Here is a 26,702-nt window from a genome sequence, read left to right on the forward strand (position 1 = left end):
TTTAATTTATAGTGACTTTTGACAAATACTGATTGGATACTATTAATTTTTTTTTGTGGTACTGGGGATGGAACTCAGGGGCATTTGACCTCTGAACTATATTCCCAGCCCTATTTTTATTTTTATTTTTATTTTTTTGAAACAGGGTCTCACTGTTGGGGTGAGTCCTCAGCTCAGGAACTCAGGGTCTGCAGGGTCCTTGGCTAATGTAACGGAAAAGAATTTCAGCACGCGCCAGTTAGAGACATAGACGTTTATTTGGGGCAAAGGGGAGGAAATACACATTCAAGAGAGAATACGGGCCCCTCAAGATGAGGAAGGCATTTTGGGGAGTTCAGGGTTCTCTTCTGATAGGGGACTTTCATGAGGGGTGGGCTAGAGAAGGTATGTGAGGATGAGCTCAGTTCGGTAGTCCCAAGGCGGTTTATGGTGGGCAGGTGGTCTGGCAGCCTTAGGGTGGATGAGCTCAGTCCAGTAGTCCCGAGGCGCTTCCTGATGGTCTGTGGTCTGGTCAGCCTTAGGGTGGATGATCTTGGGTTGATTGGGGTCCTCATTAGTTGATTGATGGATAAGCTGGAATATCCTAAATTATAGGTTTTCTCGGAAATATTGTTAACTCTAGGATCTACAGGTTTCCCAGGAATTTGTGGGAGAGTCAGGCCTGGGAAAGAGAACTGGTTTGTGGACTAGAGGCTGAAGCATTTCAGCTCCAGGATCTTATATTAGAATTATATTTTTAATTTTCCTTCCTGTCTGTCTCCTTTCTACCTACTTATTTCTTCTATCCTACATCATTTTCCCCACTGAGACTTCGATCCCTTAATCTTAAGGGGTGCAGAAGGTCGAAGGTCTGACTTCTACAGCTGCTTCAAGCTTATAAGGGTCGTTGTCCCTGCCTAGCCAGGGATCGAACGTCTCTTCCTGACTGATCTAAAGGAGACATAGGAAGGCCGGGGCCTGCTGGTTGTAGAACCATTGATTTCTCTCTGATATCCTGGAAGAGAAGGCTAGCGCATGCGAGATATTAGCCCACAACAACAACAGTAAATCAAACGACAGAGAAGTATTCCTATGCAAAGTATACTGGCCAAGGAAATGAGGACTTTTTTCCACCAAGATGTTCCAGAAAACCAGGAGATTAGCAGGTCATTGAAACTTGGGTCAGAATTAGACATATTGTTGATTTGAGAACTGAGGTCTTGTAATGCAGAAGATATATTTTTAGAATTATCAGGAATATAAACACAGCATTCTGTTTTAATAATTGCACAGGTTCCCCCCAGCCCATGTTGCAGTTAATATATCAAGAGCCTTCTGATTTTGTGAGATGGCCTTCCTCATCTTGAGGTGGCCCGCATTCTCTCTTGAATGTGTATTTCCTTCCCCTTTTCCCAAATTAACAACCCCTGTCCATGTCTATAACTGGCACGCGTTGAAATTCTTTTCTGTCATGTTAGCCAAGGACCCTGCAGACCCTGAGTTCCTGAGCTGAGGACTCACCCCAATATCACCAAGTTGCAGAAGGCCTCTCTAAGTAGCTGAGGCTGGCTGCAAACCTGTGAGTCCCCTATCTCAGCCTCCCAAGTACTGGGATTACAAGTATGTGCTACCATGCCCAGTGGATACCATTAAATTTTTAGGATAAATTACCTATTTATGTTCATTTGTTACCTTCCCAAAATGACTTAAAATTTAAACATTGCATTAAAATGATTTTTAATAGAGATGAAAATTTATAAAATTGTGAATTATTCAGAATTTGCCTTTTCATACCTCCTCTCCTCCAGGTTTTTCTACTAAGTACTACTTTGCCTTCACATGTTTGAAGGATGCAAATGAAAAGAGGAAGAAAGAAAAGGGGGAAAATGTGAAAAAAGTCAATACAAAGCTCTTAGTACTATGCTTGGCATGTATTAAGCACTTTAAAATGTTATTGTTGCCACTGCTTTATTGTTATTATCATGAAGTCTGTTGAGTTTCTTTAGAATGCTGCTTTTTTAGATCTGCACTATTTGGCTAGGGGATGCGGCTTAGTAGCTTATCTAGGACGTGTGAGATCTGGGTTCCACCATCAACACTGCCAACAAACAAACATTTTTTTAGCTATTTGGTTCTGCAGTTAGGCAGATCTAGCTTCAGCTCACTGCTTTACTACTTAGAGATATAACTACAAGCAAATTATATCTCTCTGAGCCTCAGTTTCCCCTCTAGCATGGGAATAATTAATGTTTATTTCAGGTTTCTAGTGAGGATTAATAAAAATTGAATATAGTGTTTAGTTCAGTGTTAGCACATCATAAAGTTATTAGTGCTTGTGTTTTAAGGAATATTATTGATTTAATGGTTCAAATTTCATCAACTACGTGTTTTCTCACTAAAAGGATCTTTCTAAAACGCATCAAAGAAGTAAACTGATTGGAGGGGGGTTTAGACAGTGTGGCAGGGGTGGAGGAGAGTCATCCTGGCAGTTGACAGTTCTTCCTTTGCATGATAGGAAGGAGGAAGTTTTGTACTTTTGGAAAGGAATAATTCAGATGAACAGACAGATTTCATATAAAAGCTTAGCTATTCATATGCTAGAACCTCTCACCTTCATGACTGTGGCTGTTGTGGTGCATTTTTTTTTTTTTTGATGGTACTAGGGTTCCTGGAAGCCCTTCTACTTCTGGGCTACACTCCCAGACCTATTTTTTTAAAATATATTTTTATTTGGAAACAGGGTCTCTTAAGCCAGCGAGGCTGGCTTCGAACCTGCGTGATCCTCCTGTCTCCGCCTCCCAAGCGCGGGGATTACAAGCGTGCGCCACCACGCCCAGCTTGTGGTGCATTTTGAATGGTGAAAACATGATAAAAATGATTGCACAGATTAATAGGCTGGGACAAAGCATTATTAAATGATGGTCTCATTAGCTTTTTCTTTTTCTAAAGGGAATCCTCCAGGGAGGTAACTTGCTGATGAAGCCAAAAAGGCTGATTCATCTTAATCTATGTTCTGATAAAATAGGCTGTAATTAGCCCCCATAGTTCTCTGCTTCATAATGGTACAGATCTGAAAGTGTTTATTGATAGGTATTTCTAAAAATCATTGGGAGACTGCCATATAAATAATATTTGGCTAATTAATATTACTTCCCTTGACACTCAACAGACTTCAGGTTTTGGTAAATTATAAAGAACTGAAACAAATTAAAAAAAGGAAGACAAAATCATTAACTAATTTCTTGTTGGATGATTGTTAACATTGTGTTTTGTGTAATTTGTGTTTTGTAGCTTTAAGCTATGGCAACCAGTTCAATTCTTTGTTGATTTTGTTTGCCTTAAAAACGTACAAAATTTATTTTCTTTAATGGTACTGGGGATTGAACTCAGAGGCGTTCTACCTCTGAGCTACATGCTCAGCCCTATTTTGCTATTTATTTATTTATTTATTTATTTATTATAGTACTGGGGGTGGAACCCAGGGCCTTTTCTATCTCTGGGATATACTCCCAGACCTATTTTATATTGTATTTGGAAACAGGGTCTCACTAAATTTCTGAGAGCCTCACTAAGTAGCTGAGGCTGGCTTCGAACCTGTGCGATCCTCCTGTCTCAGCCTCCCAAGCGCGGGGATTACAAGTGTACGTCACCATGCCCTGCATTACTTTTTATTTTGAAACAGGATCTTGCTACATTATCGAGCGCTGGCCTCAAACTGTGATCCTTATGTTTCGGCCTCCCAAGTGCTGGGATTATAGGTGTGTGGTCTAAAAACCTGCACTTTTATTATGTCTTGTTCCTTAAGTTTCCAATTTGCAATATTTGTCATCCTACCTTTTAAATGATCTACTCTTATACTAAGAAGATAATAGAAAAATGAAAATTGTCTTTTTTCTTGCTTTACCTATATTGTTACTAACTAAATAAAGATAAATTGTTTAAATGCTTCTAGTTTTTCCTTCTTCCTGTTCCTTTTTCTTTTCTATTTTGTGTGTGAAAATATCCCTTTAGATAAAGTTTGTTACTTCTTCTTGTTAAGTTTGGCTCGAGCTGGTTGCTGTGATTAGGAGCATCCTTTTCCAAACTTAGCAATTCATGTGAACTGTGCATATTACTTCCCCATGATATATTGGTATTTGTTTTAGTAATTAATGATTCAGGATGACTTTTTAGAAAGCAAAAGTGATACCGCAGGAGATGCACTCTGTTTTTTCTGTGGTTTGGATTTCTTCTCATCACTGCGTCTTTGCCAAGAGACTCATAGGTCTGTTTGAGAAGTACTGCCTTAGGGTATTGTTTTTGCCTTTTGGAGAAAAACCAACTTAGGTAGAGGGCCAGCAGGAAGTTTACAGATACAGAGAGAGGATTTTTTGTAAAGCTGGGTAAGATGGAATGAAGAGGGAATCTGTCTCTTAGATCACACTGACTGCTTGCCCTTTTTCTTGCTTCCTTTGAAGAGAATACAGTCACTTCAGGCTTGACACTGAAAAAAAATTACTTAAGCTTTCTGAAGATCTCTGTCCTCATTTATATAATTGTACTAGTGATGTGAGCTGTCTCATTGGGCTTTTTTTTAAATTTGGTACTGAGAATCAAACCCAGGGCCTTGCACATACAATAGCTTGTCACTGAGTTATACCTTGAGCCCCTTTAAGTTTTATTTTGTTGATATGGGTCTTGCTGAGTTGCCGAGGCTGCCTGGAACTTGCGATCCCCCTGCTTTCGACTCATGAGTAACTGGGGTCCTAGGTGTATCATCGCACCAGGCTCTCACTGGGCTATTTTGAGGCTACATGAAACAACGTTTGGAAAGGGCCAAACATGCAGCAGGCTCTCGGGTGGTTTTCCCTTTGTCCCCACTTCACTTGACTTTCCTTGGAGAACCCAGGAGCGCGGAACTAGAGCAGTGGTTGGTGGCCACCTCAGTCTAGCCTTACCTCATGATGAAGGCAGCTGATTCAGGCAGGTGAAGGTTTTCTTTTAACTCAGAAGGCATCTTTTTACTGAAAAATTCCTGTTGACAGTACTAGTAAACACTTAGATGAGCTGGCTTTCAGTAGCATGAAGTAGAAAGGGGGCAGGCACCGTATTCACAGTGGGAAGGCCCAGAGGTGTCCTAACTGCCTCCCCTTTGGGTTTTAGGGTTGCCAAGCCTAGGTTTCAGAGAGAAAAGGTCTGTATAACTCCTGTCACGATGCTTTACTGAGTTAATTAACTAAGTGTTGAAGTGTGTGGCCTCACTATGTTGCTGAGACTGGTCTTGATTTCCTGCGCTCTGTAATCTTCCTGCCTCAGCATCCTCAGTGGGACCACAGGTATATGCCGCCATGCCAGCTTCATTTATTTCTTTACTGATTTAGTAATACCTGAACTGCTTGAGAGCAGAGACCTTGGTGCCTCTTTAATTGCACTTTCCAATTTTTCATCCTCTCTGCTGTTTTTGACATTCTTTTAGGCACTGGTGATGAAGCAGTGAAAAGAAAAAACAAGGAGATATAACCTATGATTACAGAGTTTAATTTTGTATACTAGTTAGAGAGTTGACAGTAAGTAATAGAGAGTGTGATAAATGGTACAAGCAAATACATACAGAATTAGAAGGTAACAGGAAAGGCCTAATTTAGATTGGATAGTTAGGGAAGGCATTTCTGCGATAACTTTGAACACAGACCTGGACCCTAAGAAGCACCTTGCTTTGTGAGGAACCTGGCAGCACAGTGCTTTGAGGTAAGAGAATCCTCTGTGTTGTCTGTACTGATAGAGGGCTCCAGCTTGCAGTGTGGTACTTGAAGGGCAGGGTGGTAGAGATGAGACTGGACAGGTAAGCTGGGCTGGACCGAGGAAGCCTTCACTGTAGCTCCGTAGGAAGCCATTTGATGGTTAAGCAGGGGAGTGGCATGACTGGCTTTGCTCTTGTTTGGTGTATGTGGTGCTAGGTTTTGAACCCAGGTGCAGTCTACCTATGAGATACACCTCAGCCTTATTTTATTTTTTATTTTGAAAAGAGTCTCATTCAGTTGCAGCTTCACAGAGAGCCTCACTAAGTTGGCGAGGCTGGCCTTGAATCTGTGATCCTCCTGCCTCGGCCTATCAAATACTGGTATCACAGGTGTGTGCCACCATGCCCACCCTTCGATATTATTTGCATTTTAAAAAGTCACTCTGGAAGCTGAGAAACAATTGTGGGGGCCATCAGTGGGAACAAGGAGATATGAGTCTACTTTAGTGTCTAAGTGAAATATGGTGGTACCTTGGACTTGTAGTAGCTGTGAAGGTGGAAAGAAGCAGAGGCATAGAATATAAAATTTGAAGATAGCATTGACAGAGCCTGCCAACAAAATGTGGTATAAAAAAAGAGAAAAGGCAACAATAAATTCTATTTCTGTTAGGGAAGAATAGACCAAGGAGGGAGAGGAAGTACAGAGTTCTGTTTGGACATGTTCATTTTTAGTTACTTCCAATAGACTCAAGGGAAGGTAATAAATCGGCAGTTTGCTGCTGATGGTGTTTAGTGAGGGTAAGAGAAGAGGCCTGGTGCTGACCCAGGGGTGGCAGCATTAGAGACTGGGCAAAGAGCAGCGTGGGGGGCGAAGTCACCAGTACAGTAGGAGAGACCCCGAAGCCTGTCATGTCGTTGGAGCTGAGAAAGATGTATTCCTGTAAGGTGACAGTTGTCTGCATCAAAGTCAAGGCTGAGTAAGCTGATTTCAGCGATGCAGCCATTGTGCTTGGTAACATGGCAGTATCGTTGGCTTTGCAGACCCCAGACACATAGGGGTGAAAGAGTGAGGGCCAGTGGGTTTGAGAAAATTCTCTGAAATTATTTCTTTGAAGAGATTACGAATGCCCTTGGTCTGTAATTCTGTCCCTTCGTCAATGCCTTTTATCTGTAGGTTAGAACGCTTCATATTGTCCCATAGGTGCTAGATGCTTAGGTTTTGTTGCTGTACTGACTTCTGTATGCTGTTGACTGTGTTTTCAGTTTTGAATGAACTGTCTTCTAACAGTGATATTCTACTTTCCATTTCATCTAATCTTCCGGAATTTCTTTCTATTGCTGTCTTCATTTCATTTACTGACTCATTTCATTCCCGACCTCTTTCTGATTCTTTCTTAGTGTTTCAATTTCCTCTTTCATTTCCTGTATACTTGTTTTAAAGCCTTTCATCATATTGTAGATCAAGATTCTGAACTCCCCTTCTTGCATTTCTTGTAGGTCAGTATTCGTGATTTCTGTTGTCTCTTCATTGTTCCTGGTTCTCGTATTTTCAGCGTTCTCAGTCCTGTTTTTCTGATTTCTACCCATTGTTTGTGAGTATTATGTTTAGTCCAATATTAGTATTAGGAATTTAGAGGTATGGGCAGGTCAGCAGTGCTTTTCCAGTGTTGAGGGTTGGGTGATGGGGGAGGAGCTGGGGTGATGGGTATAGGAGTTGGATTAGGTAGAGAATATGTTTAGGTTGAGAAAGACTTTAAGTATGATAAGGTAATATCTTGCTGAGAATGAGAGAGAGTTAATTAGTAGGACTCTTGTAGTTAGTAGAGTAAGTATGGAGATATTAAATACTTTGAGTATTAAACAAGGAGGCATATTACAGGAAAAAGTTTTTGGGGAAAAGAGTAGATAGGTTAGTGTGGGGAAGTTTGTAAGAGGGGTGGGGGAAGGAGCAAACAAACATATATAATATATTAACACAAGATACCAAGAATAACTATTATGTAATCAAAGAAAAAACCAACCAAAAGAGGAAAAGAAAAAAGAAAAGAAAGAGGGAGAAAGAGGGAAAAAGGATAAGAATAAAATAAAATGAACTAGCAACTGTGTGAAACCAGAAAACAAAGCAAACTATCAAATATATATATATATATATATATATATATATATATATATATATTACAAGTAAAGTAAAAGAAGGGTGGGGAAAAAACAAAACAGCAACAACAATAACAAAACAAAAGCAATATAAAAACAAAACAAATCAAAACATCAACAGCAAAAGAAAAAACAGTCCTACTTATTTACAAATATGGGGTCAGGTCCATATAATATTTGAATGTCTGATTGTTGTGGTAGCTTTCAGAATATAATCCAATGTCTCTTAATTTTCTCTGTACTCTGTTTTCATCTTCTTAAGTCACTCTCTGGGTGTTTGGACACCTTTCTTTCCTTTGACAGCTTTGGGTTTAGGTGTCAGGATGTCTGGTGTCACTGTTAATAAATTCTGTACAATTCCCAGGTTCTGTGTATTTCCAATCTGTAGTCAGCGCCTCTGCTCTCACCACCCTAGACTCAGGCCTGTGCTTCCCTATAGTACAGGTGGAGGATGTCCAAAGTAGACTTGGAACCTTCCCCTGAGGCCCTGTGCAGGTATTGCGTCTCGATGAATTTTCCTGTGTCTCTGGAAATTCTAACTGGGCTAGCCCGTGTGCTCCCAAGATGCACCCTGGGCAAAGTGTTGATGGTCCCTGGGCACACACACTTACTGCCAGAGCACTGCCAGTTCCCAGGGTGCAGGCTGGGTGCACTGCTATTACTGGACCTCGGTGTGAGTGGGCGCAGACACCTAGTGCCTGGTCCTGGGCTGGGCCAGGGTGCACAGGGCTGTGCTCTAGACTAGAACTGAGTCTCCAGCTGCAGGGCGGGTGCAGACACCCAGTGGTGGGCCAGGGGTGCAGGGTGGGCGCACATGGGTCCAGGGGCACAGGCGCAGAGCAGGGTCTAGCACTGGTCTCTGGCTCCAGCAGGGCACACGACAGTAGGACTAGGGTCCAGGGTGTGCTGCAGTCATACACGCTGGTGCCGGCCCCGGTGTGTGGGCTGGGGGCCCGAAGATATCTCATGGGCGCACAGAGCTTTGGCCGCCCGGGAAGCAGGCAGGGCCCGTGAGGTAAGTACCCGGGCTCTGGCAGGGCACGGTGTCTAGGCGCACAAGGTAGTGTTGAGTTTAGGGGTGGGGGTGGTACAGGCACAGGCAACTAGTGGGGGTCCTGGGGCGCAGACAGGGCGCACGAGAACAGTGCTAGGTTCTGGGGCGGGGGACAGATGCCCAGGGCCAGTGCCGGACCTGGGGTGCACGGTAAGACCCACAACTTTTCTGGACGCACTCAGATACCTGGCTTCCTTGATCCAGGTGTCTGCAGGACTCACTGTGCCGCTGTGGTCCCGTCTTTGGTGGGCACTCAGGAGTCTGGCGTGGGCACCGCTCGCTGCTTAAGATGAGGCTCTGTGACCGTTTCCAGTCTCTTGGGTTATTTTGCCACGGTGGTATCAATCAGGACTAGGGAATGCAGTTTGGGCCGGCAGCCCGTGCTGGCGCCGGAGGGCGGCCCGGTTGTGTCTGGAGCAGGTCTGATGCCTGAACTTCCCTCCTCCTCCTCCTCCTCCTCCTCCTCCTCCTCCTCCTCCTCCTCCTCCTCCTCTTCCTCCTCCTCCTCTTCCTCTTCCTCTTCTTCCAGTGGATCTCAAGTTCAGTGTTTCTGGATTCCTTCCTCCTAGGTACCTGGATCTGTTTTGGTTCCTGGGATATATTTATTTTGTTGGTTAAGACACTGCCTTCTAAGTAGTTGAACTTTATTTATTTCAGCTACTGAGAAGTGCTGTGTCCCTCAGTCGCCATTTTGAATCTCTCCTCCAGTGGGTTTGAGAAAGTGAGAAGTTCAGCTGTGGTGGGGGTGGGGAGCATTTTTGGAGGAAAACAACTGGGAAGGAGAGCATAGTAATGGGTAGATTTAGTATTTCACATTTCTAAATATTGTACCTGATTATCTCAAGTCTGTGAAAAGGAAGCAGTGAAGGTTACATTTTCTTTTCTTTTTTTTCTTTTTTTGGTGGTACTGGGATTCCTGGAAGCCCTTCTACCTCCGGGCAACACTCCCAGACCTATTTTATATTTTTATTTAGAAACAGGGTCTCCTAAGCCAGGGCGAGTGGCTGACTTCAAACCTCCCAAGCGCGGGGATTACAAGCGTGCGCCACCACGCCCAGACTGAAGGTTACATTTTCTAAAGCTAAACTTTAAGTTAATAGGACTTGGCTTTTTATTTTTACTCTTATTGTTAGAATATGAAAAACAATACCTTCTGCCAAAATCTTTTCTGGAGATAATGGACGTCCTGTCTTGTTCTTGATTTTAGGGGGAATTCTCACAGTTTTTCCCCATTTAATATGATTTTGGCTGTGGGCCTATTGTAGATTGCCTTTATGATGTTGAGGTATGCTCCTTCTATTCTGATTCTCTGCAGTGCTTTTACCATAAATGGTTGTTGGATTTTGTCAAATGCTTTTTTTTTTTTTAGCATCTATTGAAATAATTATGTGATTTTTGTCTTTGGTTTGTTTATGTGATGAATTACATGGATTGATTTTTGTATGTTTTTTTATAGCAACTTTTTTTTTATTGGTGCACTGTATTCATACATCATAATGGTATAAAAACTTGTGTAGACATACATGCACACATGGCCTAGTTAGCCCCTACTCTATCCCCACCCCATCCCCTCATCATCCCTCCTTCCCATGCTTGGCTTAGTGGTTGACATCTAATATTATAGCAATTTATCCAGAATTAACAATGATAATCTCACATAACAGATTCATTTGTCTGATATCAAACTTTTGATCACTTAGAGATAACATTTCAGTATTTCTTTTTGCTTTCTTAACAGAGGATATTTATTTTTCTTTTTTCTTTTTTAAGGTAAAACTATCATACATTTTTTTTCAGAAAAAATCTATCCTAACGTGAAATATGAACTCTAAATACCCAAAACAATCTCAAAAAAGAACAAAGCTAGAAGATGTACATTTTCTGATTTCAAACCTTATAGAGCTACAATAATTGAAACAGTGTAGTACTGATATAAAGTCAGATATATAAACCAGTGGAGTAAAATAAAAAGCCTAGAAGTAAATTCTTCCATATATGGTCAAGTTACTTTAGACAAAGTTCCCAAGAACATTTGGTGAAGAAAATAATAATATTTTCACTAAATGTTGTTGAAAAAGAATAATTACATGAAAAAGAATAAAATTGGACCCTTACCTAACACCATATACAAATATTAACTCAAAATAGATAAAAGACCTAAATGTAAATCTTAAGACTATAAACTTTTAAAAGAAAACCTGGGTCATAACACTTCACAACATTGAAATTGGCAGTGATTTCTTGGATATGATTTCAAAGGCACAGGCAACAAAAGAATAAACAAACTTCCTACAAAACAAAAAAAATTGTACATCCAAAGACAATGTAAACAGAGTTAAAAGTTACTGATAGAATGGGATAAAATATTTCCATTTGCTATATCTGAAGGCATATTAATATAACAAATAGAAACCCTAAAAGTTAGCAACAATAAAAGCAAACTACAATTTAGAAATACAATTTAGAAATAGGTAAAAGACTGAAATAACTAATGAATCTCCAAAGATTTTAACCTATAAACACATGAATATATTCTTCTTTGCTTAGTTGTCTGCTGGATGGAAAGTCTTGTTTCTCTGGTTCTGGTGTGTGTTACCTAATTCTTCTTTGTAGTTAATCTCTTTGAGTATTTTCTCTAGCGCTGGTTTTGAAGACATAAATTCCTTCAGTTTCTGTTTGTCATGGAAGCTTCTTATTTCCCCATCTAATTTGATAGATAGTTTTGCTGGGTAGGAAATTTTTGGCTGGAAGTTGTTTTCTTTCAGAGTTTGGAATATGTTACTCCAAGCCCTTCTGGCTTTCATGACTTGGTTTGGGAATCTGGAGTGATTCTAATTTGTTTGCCTCTTAATGTCATGTGGCCTTTTGTTTTTGTTGCCTTTAAGATTCTCTGCTTGGCTTCCACATTGGTCATTTTTACAATTATGTGGCGTGGGGATCCTCTTCTCTGATCCTGTCTAAAGGGAGTTCTGTAAGTTTCCTGGACCCGTGTATCGACCTCTTGCTCTATGTTTGGAAAATTTTCTGCTATTACTTCCTTGAAGAAATTGTTGATCCCTTTGGTTTCACCTTCTTTTCCCTCCTCTATTCCAATTATTCTTAGGTTAGCTCTCTTAAAATGGGCCCATATTTTTTCAATGTCAGATTCCTGCTGTCGGATATTTTTTTCTAGATTAGAAACTATGCATTCATTTTTTGAATGATCATCTTCTAAGAGCGAGATTCTATTCTCCATGTGGTCTAATTGGTTGTTTGTACTTTGAATTGAGGCCTTTACTTCATTAATTGCATCCTTTATCTCTTTTTGGCTCTCTCTGAATTCTTTTTGAAACACCTCTATTATTTCTACAGTTATTTTCCTGATTTGATCTTCTAGAAATCTCTGAAATTCTGTTTTATCAGGTTCTAATGTTGTGGGGTTGTGGGCATTCATTATTCGATTGTTATTCCTCTTTCCCATGATTTAGGAAGTTTGTGCCTTCTCTGGATTCTTCCCTTGGGTCACTACGACTTCATTTAAGGTGTTCTGGATCGAGTCTGTGGTATCTCAGTCCCTACTACTCCTTTACTGGGTTGTATTGCAGAGTCTCAGACCCTGGGAGTCAATCGAGGCTGCTTTAGACCATGGGGGGTGCCAGGTTGGGTGTTCTCCTATGGTGTGATATCTTTGCCACCGCCACTCCCCCACTGGGTCAAGTCCCTGGGAGTACAGTACTGGGATTTCTCCTTTAGGGGCCACAATTTGACTCACTGTTGTTGAGTGTGCAGATGGAGCTGTAGTGGACTCGATGAATTCGCTGCTGCTGCCGCCGGTGGCAATATGGTGCCACTGCCATGCCCTCAGCCATGAGGCCTGCGTATTTCTTTTCTGTTTTTGCACTCCGCTCTGAGTCCCTGCAGGGTGTGCTGAGCCCAGCCTCTGGGAGCTTTAGATGCTCCTTGCGCCGAGAAATCTGCCGAATTCCTCCTAGCTGATCCACAGCGGCTCTCCTAGGCTCACTGTCCACTGCTCCTGTCTGGAGCCTGGTGGGCTGTTGAGTGCGTTGGTCGGTGCCGTCTGGTGAGCTCGCAGCTGCCGCCGGCAGTAAGGCACTGCTGCCGCATCCTCGGGCGTGAGGCTGGCTTATCTCCTCTCTGGTTCTGAGCTCTATTATGAGTTCCCCTCCTCTCTGGAGCCTGGTGCTGCAAGGGAAAATGGCGCCCACCACTTCGTGCCATGGCTCCTGCTGCAGCACTGCGGTCTGGTTTCTTTCTGGTGTCTTGTTTTTCCAGCCCTCTTTTTCTCTGTCCCTTGTAATTACATTTTTTTGTTTCTCTGCTGATGGTGTTTTCTGGCTATGAAAGGTGCTGATTTTGTGGTAATAGAGATTGGTTGTTAACGGGGCTCGTGAGCCCCACTTTTCTCCGTCGCCATCTTCCCGGAAGTCCCTGTGTTTTTTCATTGTTGTCTGACAAATAACTGTTTCTTGGCATACATTGTAAATTTTGGTAGAAAGGCAAATTTGTGTCTAAAACCTGTGTCTACTGATGATGTTATCTTCTAGAGAGGTTCACTGTTTCCTCTGTAGGGGCTTGCTGATTTAAACCCATCAGGGGTGGCGCTAAGGGCACCAATCCTTAGAGAGCTTGTAGAGCTCTTGACTGAGAGCCCTGATGGTTCTGAGGGAGCTCTGCAGTCTGCTTCTCACAGACTCTGCCTGGCCTCCTATTCTGGACAATTGATGAATGTCTTCAGGAAAGATGATGTGTGTCAAGCTTAGTTCTCTACCTCACTCTCCTTCCTGGGAACTTGGCCCCTCAAAGTTCTCCTTTTGCCTTAGTATCCCACAGAGACATTCCAGGACTGATTGTTTTATGTTTTCAGAATCAGTTCATGCCCTGCGGGTGGGGAAGGAGGGAGGATTGCATGCACAGCAAGCCTCTTGACCTTCACCCTGAATTAGCAGTGGCTTCAGAGAAAGATGGGCAGCAGGATGTCTGTTCACACCTGTGTTGCTTTCTCCTCTCTAGAACTTCAGCCTCTCTAAACTTTGTTACTTAATCATAATTCTCTGATGGCCTTTAAATGGATTTTTTTTTTTTTTTTTGGTGGTACTGGGTATAGAACCCTTCTACCTCTGGGCTACACTCCAGGACCTATTTTATACTTTTTTTATTTGGAAACAGAGTCTCTTAAGCCAGTGAGGCTGGCTTCTAACCTGCGCAATCCTCCTGTCTCCGCCTCCTAAGTGCAGGGATTACAAGTGTCCACCACCATGCCCGGCTAAATGGATTATTTTTAAAAACATTATTTGGTACTAGGGATGTTGTAGCTCAGTGGTTAGGCATTTATCTTATATGCTGCAGGCCTTTGGTTCACTCCTCATTAGAGTGAAAAAAAAAAAACCCAACAAGCCCTCCAAATCCATATATAAAATTTGAATTTTAGGGAGATAATCTTGCTGAGAGATTTGATCTGCTAAAAACTACTTTATTCTACCTGTAATCAGTAGTTTGACATAACATCCAATCAGGAATTTATTAGTTTTTATAACTTATTTATACATTTGACTTCCAATCATTTGCTAGAAAAAGGGAAAGTTTGGATGTAAATTACTACAAACCTTGGAGATTTATAAGATGTATATATGAGACACTAGTTTGAAAGTTTTTTTTTTTTTGAGGGTCTGGGGGTGGAACCCAGGGGCATTCGACCTCCGAGCTACAGCCCCTGCCCTATTTTTTAGTCTTTATTTTGAAACAGGGTCTCACTGAGTTGCGGAGGGCCTCACTAAGTAGCTGAGGCTGTTTGCTCAGCCTCCCAAATGCTGGGATTACAAGCATGTGTGCGCCACCACGCAGGCTCTTGAAAGGTTTTTATGTAAATATGAAACACTTTCACAGATTTAATTCACTTGGTCATTTCAACTGTGCAAGGATAAACATTAGCATCTTCAATTTTCTAATTAAAGTTAAGTTTAGAAAGCTATGACTTGCTTCTCTCTTTTAGTTGCTGCTCTCAGAGAGAGTTAGGCTTCCAATGGAGGTTGTGTGATGTCAAATCTATATTATTTTTTCTCTGCCCCATTTGGAACTAGAGCAAGTGGTTCTTGTGTAAATCAACTTGTCTTATTGCCTAATAGATTACTATGAAGTGTCAGAACTGTAAAGTAGCATAGCACCTACAGTTATACTCAAGGACCTTCTCTTTTCTTTTCTTTAGAAGACCATAAAGCTCACAAGTAGTTTTGTATTTTTACTTTAACTGTCAACACTTGAAAGTGATAAATTTTACTTCTGTCTTCTGATTTTCTTTATCCTGGAGTTTAGTAAAGTGACCAAAGCAAGTCGGGCATCGTGGTGCACACTTGTAATCCCAGTACTGGGGAGGCTGAAACAGGAGGATTGCAGGTTCGTGGCCAGCTCAGCTACTTAGTGAGGTCCTACGCAAGGTAGTAAATAAAGAATAAATAAAGAGGGCTGGGGGTATAGCTCAAAGGTAGACTGCTTCTGAGTTTAATCCCCAGTACTGCAAAGAAGAAGAAAAAAAAAAAGACCAAAGCAAAACTGAAATGCCAGAAGCAAAGTAAAAACCTATGAGAGCTGTTTTCTTCCCTAATGAGCCATGCTACTGTCAGGGTTCCTGGATCTGATTGTCAAAAATTTCTAGTCATCTTTTTGTTAGTTTCCTCTTTGAGCATCATCAGTGATTGGCTTCTTGTTACATCTCCCTTTTCTCTCTCTCTTTGACTCTTTTTGATGTGACATTGCTCAGAAAACTGGATAACCAAGGGTGTTCAAATTGTCTTAAAAAATAAGAATACAGCCGGGCATGGTGGCACATGCTTGTAATCTCCATGCTTGGGAGGCTGAGACAGGAGGATTGCGCAGGTTCGTAGCCAGCCTCAGCTACTTAGTGAGGTTCTCAGCAACTTAGTGAGACCCTGCTTCCAAATAAAGTATAAAATAGGCCTAGGAGTGTATCCCAGAGGTAGAACAGCCCCTTGGGTTCCAACCCCCCACAGTAACACACACACACACACACACACACACACACACACAAGAATACAGTCTTAGGACTTTAGTATGTAGGACTTTTCTTTATCTTTTAGACAATACAGTTGATGTCCAAAGAAATGACTTGCCCAGGGAACATGGCTTATTGGCCAATATAATTGGAATAATAAGAATCAAATCTCCTCTTTTATGTACTATATAATGATCTTCAATATTTTTCATATTTTTTATTTTTTAGATCCTGAATGAGAACGTAAGAGACTCTAATGAATAAAGCATATCATTGAATATTTAGAGACTTTCTTCCTTCCTAATTGATATATGAATTCTGCTAGACATATTACTTCAATATAAATTTGGTTTATTTGTGTATATGTGTTACTTTTATATACTGTTTCTAAAAAACTCAACTGGGCCATCTGTGATCTTAGAACAGTTAATATAAATAAACCAGGTAACTTTTAAGTTTACTGGAACCCTTAAAGCTGAAAAACTAAAGCATTCTTTGTGACTCTGAGATGTTCATGCTGAAACCAGAAAAAGCTCATGATAGCAAGATTTTATGATTTCTCCTTAAAATTGCTGAACTTAACTTATCTAGTATTTATAATAGATACGTCATTAATACTTAATAAACACTTGAAAAACCTGTCTATAAACTTAAGAGAAAAATTGCTTGATAGTCACTTTGAATTAATTCATATTTAATAAATTATGCACTATTGAAGTAATGTTGGAGAAGAGTTGAAAGTGTTTTCACCCTACAGTCCTAATTAGAAGAGTCAGAATATTGCTCTAATAAATGTTTAGCAAGTGTTTTTAAGGAATTTAAATGACTTCATGGAGTTTTTTTTTTTCAGTCAGAATGAATTGTAGGACTTTAGGTAGACTTGAGCACTGGGAACAGGAAATCTGAAGTCTGGTGGCGGGGGTGTTCTGTAGCTATGAGCATACCAGAACCTCTTTTACTGTGAAGATAGCCTTGCCGTTGGTTTGTATGTTGGACCTAACTGGAAGTGCACGGGCCTGCTTCTCTCTCCATAGGATCTGCCCAGAGTTCCCTTATCTGGATTCATTTTGGGGGGTCTGGTGAAGATTTTCCTTTTCTCTTTAGATTTCTAATTATGTTGGGTTTATCAAGTCTTTAATGATGTTCTGCTTTGCTGATAGTTGGGCAGAAGCTGATTAAAATAAATTTTTGTCCACTTCTGTTTTTTACACTTGATTGGTTTTGTACTTAGTGTTTGTCAGTTTTTATCTCTGAGAAAACAATTTAAGTCCTTCTCTAAGGTGACGGTTGTCCTCAAACACTGGACAACAAAGAGAATGACAGAATTCTACAAGTGGAATATATTAGAAAGTCTAATGAATAATGGTAGTTGGGGAGTGGTTTGCTAAATATTATAATAAATATGTAATATATGAACAGTTATTATATATCTTTGATCTTAATAGATTTATCCTTTACTCTTGGCTCTCAAAGAATGCTAGAAGACTTCTGCTTTTATCCTGTTTGCTTTTATTGATAGAAACTATAGTATCAGTCCTATCTCCTCCACTAAAAGCAGTGGTCCCTGTTTATCTGAGATTTCATTTTCCCAGTTTCAGTAACTCTCAATCAACTGTGCTCCTAAAATATTAACTGGAAAATTCCAGAAATAAGCAATTTGTACATTTTTTTGTGTGTGTGATACTGGGGGTGGAACGCAGGGGCTTTCTACGTCCAGGCTATACTCCTAGACCTATTTTATATTTTATTTGGAAACAGGGTCTCACGAAGTTGCTGAGAGCCTCACTAAGTAGCCAAGGCTGGCTTGGAACCTGTGCGATCCTCCTGTCTCAGCCTCCCAAGCGCGGGGATTACAAGTGTGCGCCACCACACCTGGCTCAATTTGTACATTTTAAGTGGCAAGGTGTTCAGAGTAGCATGATGAAGTTTTGTGCTGTCCTGCCCCTAACTGGGGAAGTGAGTCATCCGTTTGTCCAATGTTTACACTACAAGCCACCTGCCTGGTAGTCACGCAGCAGCCATCTTTTCGGGTTAATGGTAGTGTTATTTTGGTGCTTGTGTTCAAGCAACCACCACTTAACAATGTCCTCAAAGTGCAAGAGTAGGAATGGTAGTAATTCCATCACAATAGATTGTTATAATTGTTTTGGTCATTAATTGTTATTGTTAATCTCTTACTCTGCCTAAATTTTAAGTTCAACTTGATCAGAAGTATGTACGTACAGAAAGCAAATCTAGCACAGTTCTGCATCAATAATGTTGGGGGTACATTCTGAGAAATGCACCTTAGGTGATTTTTATCATTGTGAGATCATTCTAGAGTATGCCTACACAAACCTCATCACTTGAAGTAGCCTCTGATAGAGAAATGGTAAGCCAGGCATGGTGGCAGACGCCTGTCATCCCAGTACTTGGGGGGCTAAGACAAAAGGATTGCAGGTTCAAAGACATCCTCAGCAACATAGACTCTCAGCAACCTAGCGAGACCTGTTTCAAAATAAAAAAGGGCTGGGATTATAGCTAAGAGGTAGAATATCCTTGGGTTCAATTCCTAGTACCACACGTGTGAATGCACACACACACACACACACACACACACACACACACATACACAAAGAGCTTGATGAGTCTGCTGCCAGGTAACATTTCAAAGGAGTAGGAGCGTATTCTAAAATAATAGGCTTTCCATAAATAATATGTATAGTAAATACATAAAGCAGTAGCACAGTTGTTTACCATCAAGTGTTATGTATTCCACGTTTATGTGACTGGCAGCACGTAGGCTTGTTTATACCAACGTCGTCACCATAGACACGTGAATACGAGGTGATGGGATTGCTCAGCCTCTGTCATTGAAAGGGGCCACTGTCACAGATGTGGCCTGCCATTTACTGAGTGTTGTGTGATACAGGGGGTTTTGTACTAATCATCTTCTGGGGAGGGGGTCTTCAAATGTATCCTTTGTGGGTAAGGGGACCACTGCAGTCCTTAGAGAAACTGAGCATTATACTTTACTGTAAGTCTTCCAATTTGATGCAGAGTCAGAAACACTTGGATTGGAAACTAACTGCAACCTTGGGTGTGATAGTCATTGTCTGCAAGTCCAGATTCCTCAAGTATAAAATGAGTTTAGTGAGAATTATTTACTCGTTTCAAGGTAGTAAGTTGGATTATAAGTTAAATGTGTGTGTGTGTGTGTGTGTGTGTGTGTGTGCGCGCGCGCGCACACACGCGCTAGGTGTAGTGGCACAAGCCTGTAATCCCAGTACTTGGGAGGCTGAGACAGGGCATCAGTATCCTCAGCAAGTAGGAAGAGTCTCATCATCCTAGTGAGACCCTGTTTCAAAATAAAAATGAAGTAGGGCTGTGAGTGTGGCTCCTTGAGTTAAAAAAATTTTTTTTTTTTTTTTTTGTGGTACTGGGAATTGAACCTAGGGGTGTTCTACCTCCAAGCAATACCTCTCAGCCTATTTTATTTTATTTTATTTTTTATTTTATTTTTTTGGTGGTACTGGGCTTCCTGGAAACCCTTCTCTGGGCTACATTCCCAGACCTATTTTTTACATTTTTATTTGGAAACGGTCTCTTAAACAAGCGAGGGGCTTTGAACCTGCGCAATCCTCCTGTCTCCGCCTCCCAAGCGCGGGGATTACAAGCCTGCGCCACCACGGCCAGCTTTATTTTTTATTTTGAAACAGAGTCTTGCTAAATTGCTGAGGACAGCTTTAAACCTGTGATCTTCCTGTCTCAGCCTCCTAAATATTGGGATTACAGGTGTGTGACATCATCTCTGGCTTACTTAATCAATTTTTAATTGATAAATGAAAATTTTATATGTTTAGGGTATACAACACAGTGTTTTTTATTTATTTATTTTTTTGTGTGGTACTGGGAATGGAACTCAGAGGCTTCTACCTCTAAGCTACACCCCCAGCCCTATTTTTTATTCTTTTTTTTTGAAACAGGGTCTCACTGAGTTGCAAAGGGCCTCACTAAGTAGCTGAGGCTGGCTGCGAACCTTGGTCCTCCTGTTTCAGCCTCCCGAATGCTGGGATTACAAGCGTGTGCTACCACGCCTGACACAACATACTGTTTTTGATGTGTGCTTACATTGTGGAATGGTAAAATCAAGCGTATTAACATATCTATTCACATAGTTATCTTTTTATGGTAATGAGTATTATTGAAAACCATTATATTATTCATAAGCAGGGAACCTATTTTGCAGTTGAATCATTGATTTTTCAGAACCACTCTTGTCTCTTATATTTCTAGATAGATTTTGTTTTTGTAATGCTTAAGTAATTCTTAAGAAGCATCACAATGACTAGTAAAGAAGCTCATGCTGCAGAAAATCCATGCCATTACTCTATCAGTTTACAGCTCACATTGGAATATGAACAAGAAATCATTCCTTTTTCCAGATCACCTGAATTCATTGAAATTTGCTTGTAAATGCAAATATGTTACTATCTAATAAACAGTCGTAATAAGCCTGGTATGTAATGCCTGACTTGTCTCAAAATTTGCTAAATTTCAGGTGTCGCTGCATATGGCATGAATGGTGGCTAGCCAGCATTCCAGCCTCATATGGGAAATGCCAAATGAAGAGGTGTGGAGGCTTTTCCAAGAGAGAGCTCTGCTCTGCTGCAATGCCCAGAGATTAGGCTTTTACTTAGAAGCCTCCACAGCTTTTGCTACAGAGCGCTGTTTGCTGACCCGCCTCAGTAAACAGCAGGCTGCAGAGCAAGACCTTCCTGAAACCTTGTAGCAATAGCGCTTAGTTTTCCTATACTTAAGCATGTGCTTTATATTCTAGACTAGTGGACAAAATGATTTGATAAAAGTAATGTTGCTTTTTCCTCCAATTTTTCACTGATTTAAAACATAATTGAGAACGACCTCACCAGGTATGGTGGTGGCAGCGCACACTTGTAATTCCCGCTGTTGGGAGGCGGAGACAGGAGGATCACGCTGGTTTGAAGCCAGCCGCGCTGGCTTAAGAGACCCTGTTTCCAAATAAAAATATAAAATAAGTCTGGGAGTGTAGCCTGGAGGTAGAAGGGTTTCCAGGGATCCCAGTACCACCACCACCACCACCAACAACAACAACAAAAAAAAAAAAAAAAAAAAAAAAAGAGAGAGAGAGAAAGAGAGAGAGAGAAAGAAAAAAGAAAAAAAAGAAAGACCTTTAATACCTCTAGAAATAATCATCGAGATTTTTAACCATCTTGAAGACCATTATATAGTCATTTCAAAGTCCTTTAAGTAGGATGTTTAGCTTTAAATTAGAAAAATCAGAACATTATTAAAAGCTTTTCTTTGATAGAAAATCTGCTTTGATTTTTATTTCACAGTCATTAATGAAAATATCAGTTAGATGAATTATGATTTACAACTCACATAGTAATTTTCATCTATCTTCATAATAAAAACCCACGCTCTAATCTCGTCTGTAAAAGCACAGTAAACAGCACCTGCCGGAGCACGGCGGGAGCTGCGAGAGCCATCAGCGCTATTCACTTCACCGTGCAAAGCAGCTGCGAAAGAGTTAATGGGAGCCGCGTACATTACAGGATCGCAGAGGCTTCCATTTGCTGGGGCAGGGCGGGCAGGTGTGTATGGGGCGGAGCATTAATAATCTCCAGGACCGACCTGTTGCTGCGGAGCCCCCTCGGCCCCACAGGGACTGTGAAAGTGTGCTTTGGTGGTCTGTAGGAGAGGTTGAGCTTGGCTCAGGCAGTGGTGAATGATGTCATGGAATGCACACCATATGTACTGAGAGTCAGTGGATGCTCTTCTCAGTGCCGTGCACAGGCATGTGTAAGTGTTGGAACGGAAAAAATCACTTGTGAAAATATAGAGAAGTAAAAGAAGAAGGTACTGTCCTGAGCCTGATCAGACCACCAGTAGCTGCCAAGGACCAATACTCCCTGTAAGGGTCTCTCTTCCTCATTCTCCCGCTTCTGGCCTTTTGCTGGCTTCTAGGAGCAGTCCACTCAGAAGGCCTTATTCCGCATGTTCTTGCTGTTGATATGATAGGAACGCCAGATGAAAGTTCCATTTCCTCCATTAAAGTGACGCGGGGAGGGTAGTTTAGTGTGCGTGGTTGCAGCAGGTGGAAATGATTAACTGATTTAGCTAACTCACCCAAGTGTTCTCTTTGCCCCAGTAGAGAAGGGTTATATCAGAGATTCATACTGCTAATCAATGTTCCATTCATTACTGTATCAGAAAGAGTATAATTGTTGTTTTAATTATTCTCATTACTATTATTTAAGACATTATGCTCTAATGTTACAGTAATGGATACATCAAATAAAGAAAGAAATTGATTTCTACTAGGAATTTGTGGTCTATAAGATAGAATAAAATAATAATACATGGAAATACAAAAATGTGAAGTACCCAATTATTTTACTTTTAAATTTATACTGCAAGTCAGTGTTCTTAGTAAATATCCAATGTCATTTTACTTAAGCTAGAATAGATACCATCTTAAAATCTTAAGCTATTTTGTATTTTATGCAAAGACTACCTGATACAATTTTATGATTTAAAAATAGTATTTATGGAAGAAAACCAATATTTGTCCATTATAGGATACTAGACTGTATAGTAAATATAAATGAAAAATATTTTATTAAGACAGGACTCTGTTAACATTTTCCCATTTATTCTGTGTATGTATGCATACATACATATGTGAGTACATATACATGTATGCATAGATATAAGTTTACAGATGGCTCCTGACTTCTGATGGCTCAACTTAGGATTTTTCAACTTTACGATGGTGAAGTAGTATCACTCAGCAGGAATCTCACTTGGAGTCTGGGCTTTGCCTGGGCTGGCGGCATGTTGTACAGTAGTCCTGTGGTGTTACATCTCCTGTCAGCCACGCGCTGGCAGTAAACACCAGCACTAGAAAGGGTGCTGTGGCCAGTGTCCTGGAGTACAAGGAGTCAATAAATTATATGATAGATTCAACATACTTTTATCAAACAGATTTTGTGTTAGGTAATTTCACCCAACTATAGCTTAATGTGTTTAGAGTATGTTTAAGGTAAGATAAGCTAAGATATGATATTTGGTAGTAGAGATGTGTTTACTGCATTTTCAGATTATGATGGGCATACCAGGCCATGACCCTATTGTGATTTGAGAAGCATCTGTATATTTTTATCTTTAAAAAATTTGGAAGACCTCTGAAATTAACATTTTCTAGGATAATTTTACTTAATATCATATATTGAGATTTTCTCTTACCATTAACAGAAAGTTGGCTTTATTTATTTATTTATTTTTTTAAGTAAATGCTAGTCAAATGTGGTGGCATATACTTGTAATCTTAGCACTTGGGAGGCTGGGACAGAATTGCAGGTTTACAACCAGCCTCAGCTAATTAGTGAGGTTCTCTGCAACTTAGTGAGACCTTATTTCTTTTCTTTTCTTTTTTTTTTTTTTTGGTGGTACTGGAGGTGCAACCCAGAGACTTTCTGCCTCTGGGCTATACTCCCAGACCTATTTTATATTTTATTTGGAAACAGGGTCTCACTTAAGTTGCTGAGAGCCTCACTTAAGTAGCTGAGGCTGGCTTCGAACCTGTGCGATCCTCCTGTCTCAGCCTCCCAAGCGCAGGGAATACAAGCGTGTGCCACCACGCCCGGCATTCTAGACTCTATTTCTTTTCTTTTCTTTTCTTTTCTTTTCTTTTCTTTTCTTTTCTTTTCTTTTCTTTTCTGTGGTACTGGGGTTCCTGGAAACCCTTCTACCTCTGGGCTACACTCCCAGACCTATTTTTATATATATTTTTTTATTTGGAAACAGGGTCTCTTAAGCCAGTGAGGCTGGCTTTGAACCTACATGATCCTCCTGTCTCTGCCTCCCAAGCACAGGGATTACAAGTGTGCACTACCACACCACACCCGGCATGAGACCCTATTTCTAAATAAAAATTTAAAAAAATTTGGCTGGGCATGTAGCTCATAGGTAGACTGTCTCTGGGTTCAATATCCAGTAACACACACACACACACACACACACACACACACACACACACACACACACGCTGAGCTAGGTATGGTGGTATATGACTGTAATCCAGGTACAGTATTCACTGTATTGCATATAGGTCCTGAGATGGATGTTGATGGAAAAATTTCTAGGTGAAATTATTAAGAAAAAACTTTATAAAGCTTTAAGATTTTAAAATTTTTCATCTTAAAATGTTTATTATGATTGGGCATGGTGGCACACACTTCTAATCCTAGTACTTTGGAGGCTTTGACAGGAGGATCGCAAGTTCCAGAACAGCCTCAAAATTTGCTGAGGCTCTCAGCAACCTAGTGAGACCCTGTTTCCAAATACAAAATAAAATTTGTCTGGGGTATAGCTCAGAGGTAGAATGCCTCTAGGTTCAGTTCCCAGTACAACAAAAAAAAGTGTTTATTGTGAAAAATGTCAAATATAAACAAAAGTCAAGAATTCTGTAATGAGCCATATCAAGTTGTTTTTAATATCAGCTTATATAATCTTCTTTCAACTCTAAGTGCCCCTACTACCTCCCATGGAATTTTTTCTGCAGTGAGTAACAAACCTTATCTCAAGGAAGCATTTTTTTTTATAAGGAGTTTTTCCTTCAGAGTTGGGAATGGACAGTCCTAGAAATTGACTTTTGGGTTGTATGTGTCAGGCATCAGAAATATGTCAGGGAGGGGAAAGACTGTAAAATCCATGTAGCAAGCATTTGCCAAGTGCCCCTCACATTGAGGTGCAGTGCTGGGTGCTGAGGGAACAGATTGAAGAGAGGCGGCCGTGCACTGATAGAGCTGTCTTGGGAGGCAGATAAGTAAACCCCACATAATTATACTACATTTAATTTTTATACCCATGTATATGTGAGTACATATATATATACATACATATATGTGTATATGCAAGCATAGGTGTATCTGAATGCATATACACACACGGACATACACACGGGCGTATTATGGGAAAGCCCAGAAAAACTATGTAATCCAGAGTATAAAATTCCGTGTGATTAATAATCCTGGTGTATGTATCTGGCTTTCATTTGTTTACCTATGGCTTTATTCTTCCTCCTTTTCTGTGTGTGTGTGTGTGTGTGTGTGTGTGTGTGTGTGTGTGTGTGTGTTACTGGGGATTGAACCCAGAGGCATTTCTACCTCAAGCTATACCACCAGACTGATTTTATTTCTTACTTGGAAACAAGGTCTCACTAGGTTGCTGCGAGCCTCACTAAATTGTTGAGGCTGGTCTTGAACTTGAGATCCTCCTGTCTCAGCCTCTTAGGTATTGAGATTATGGGCGTGTGCCACCATGCCTTTTTGTGTCTGTATGTGTGGTACTGGGGATTGAACACAGGAACATTCTACCTCCAAGCCACACCCTGCAGCTCTCTTTTTTTGCTTTTTTTTTTTTTTTTTTGGTGATACTGGGGATGGAACCCTTCTACCTCCAAGCTACACTCCCAGACCTGTTACCTATTTTATTTGGAAACAGGGTCTCTTAAGGAGAGAGGCTGTGTGATCCTCTTGTCTCTGCCTCCCAAGCATGGGGATTACGGGGATTACAAGTGTGCGCCACCACGCCCGGCTTATTTTGCATTTTGAAATAAGGTCTGCCTAAGGTGCAGAGTGTCTCACTAAATTGCAGAGGTTGGCCCCTAACCTCTGATCCTCTTGTCTCAGCCTCCCAAGTATTGGGATTACAGGCTTGTGTCACCAAGCCTGGCTTTACATATTGTTTTTAAAAAATCTTCTCCTTATGAAGACAAGTTACCAGAAACTGATACCTGAGGGAAGCAAATAAATGACTTGGTGCGTGTATGTGTACATATGTGTGTATATGAATATATAAATATAAATTTATATATAAAATATATATTTATTTATTTATGGTTCTACAGATTGAATTCAGGGGCATTCCACCTCTGAGCTATACCTACCCCCAGTCTGATTTTCTTATTCTTTATTTTGAAACAAGTTTCAAAGGACCTTAGTTTCGCCAAGTTGCAAAGGGCCTCACTAAGTAGCTGAGGCTGGCCACGAACTCAGATCCTCCTGTCTCAGCCTCCCAAGTATGGGAATTACAACTGTGCGTCACCACACCTGGTATATATTTATTATGTAGATGAAAAAGTAAAGAGTTTTCCCCTCTTTAACATACTGATGATTAGATTACTGCAGAACACCAGAAAAGAAGGGTGTTGTCTTATCGCCAGGTGTGTACTAGAGATCAAAGTCTGTAAATGTCACAAATACAAGTTACTGATTTGCGTGAGTCTTATCGACGGGGCACAGTTGTGAGTGAGTTGGAGAAGCTCACCTCTCACTACTGATCCGCGCTTGAACTGGTGCGCTCGCTCAGGAGGCTGGCGTGGCCATGCTGCTTGCTGAGGCCTGAGTCTCAGCACACCCATTGGGCTTCCTGTGAGGTGGACCATTATGAACCGGCAGGCGTCATAGCGCCTGGACTCTGTCAGGCTGCTGCTGCCCGGAGCTAATGACCGTGCATTAAGTTCTGTCAGATGGTTCCATTATTATGAGCATCTTGATAATCTGTAACACTTGTTTAATGATCTTAGCTAATGCTATTAAGATGTGGCTAAAGATAAGAGTAAGTGTAAAATATCCTTACTGAGAATAATATTAGATTGCTATTTTTATGAAAACTTTAGGGTTTAGGATTCAGCATAAGTCCCAACTTATGGAGGCAGTATTTTTATTATTCTCATTCCATAGATAAGGAAAGTGAAGTCTAAT

General features: G+C 40.8%; 1 protein-coding gene across 2 annotated transcripts in view; it reads left to right on the forward strand.

Moving 5' to 3' along the window:
* Positions 1-26,702, forward strand: part of TTC28 (tetratricopeptide repeat domain 28) — a gene marked incomplete at both ends in the record, with an annotated part of 602,748 nt that overhangs the window by 118,334 nt on the left and 457,712 nt on the right. The window lies entirely within an intron of this gene.

The sequence above is a fragment of the Muscardinus avellanarius genome (genome assembly GCF_963383645.1).
Source record: "Muscardinus avellanarius genome assembly, chromosome: 21".
NCBI lineage: Eukaryota > Metazoa > Chordata > Mammalia > Rodentia > Gliridae > Muscardinus > Muscardinus avellanarius.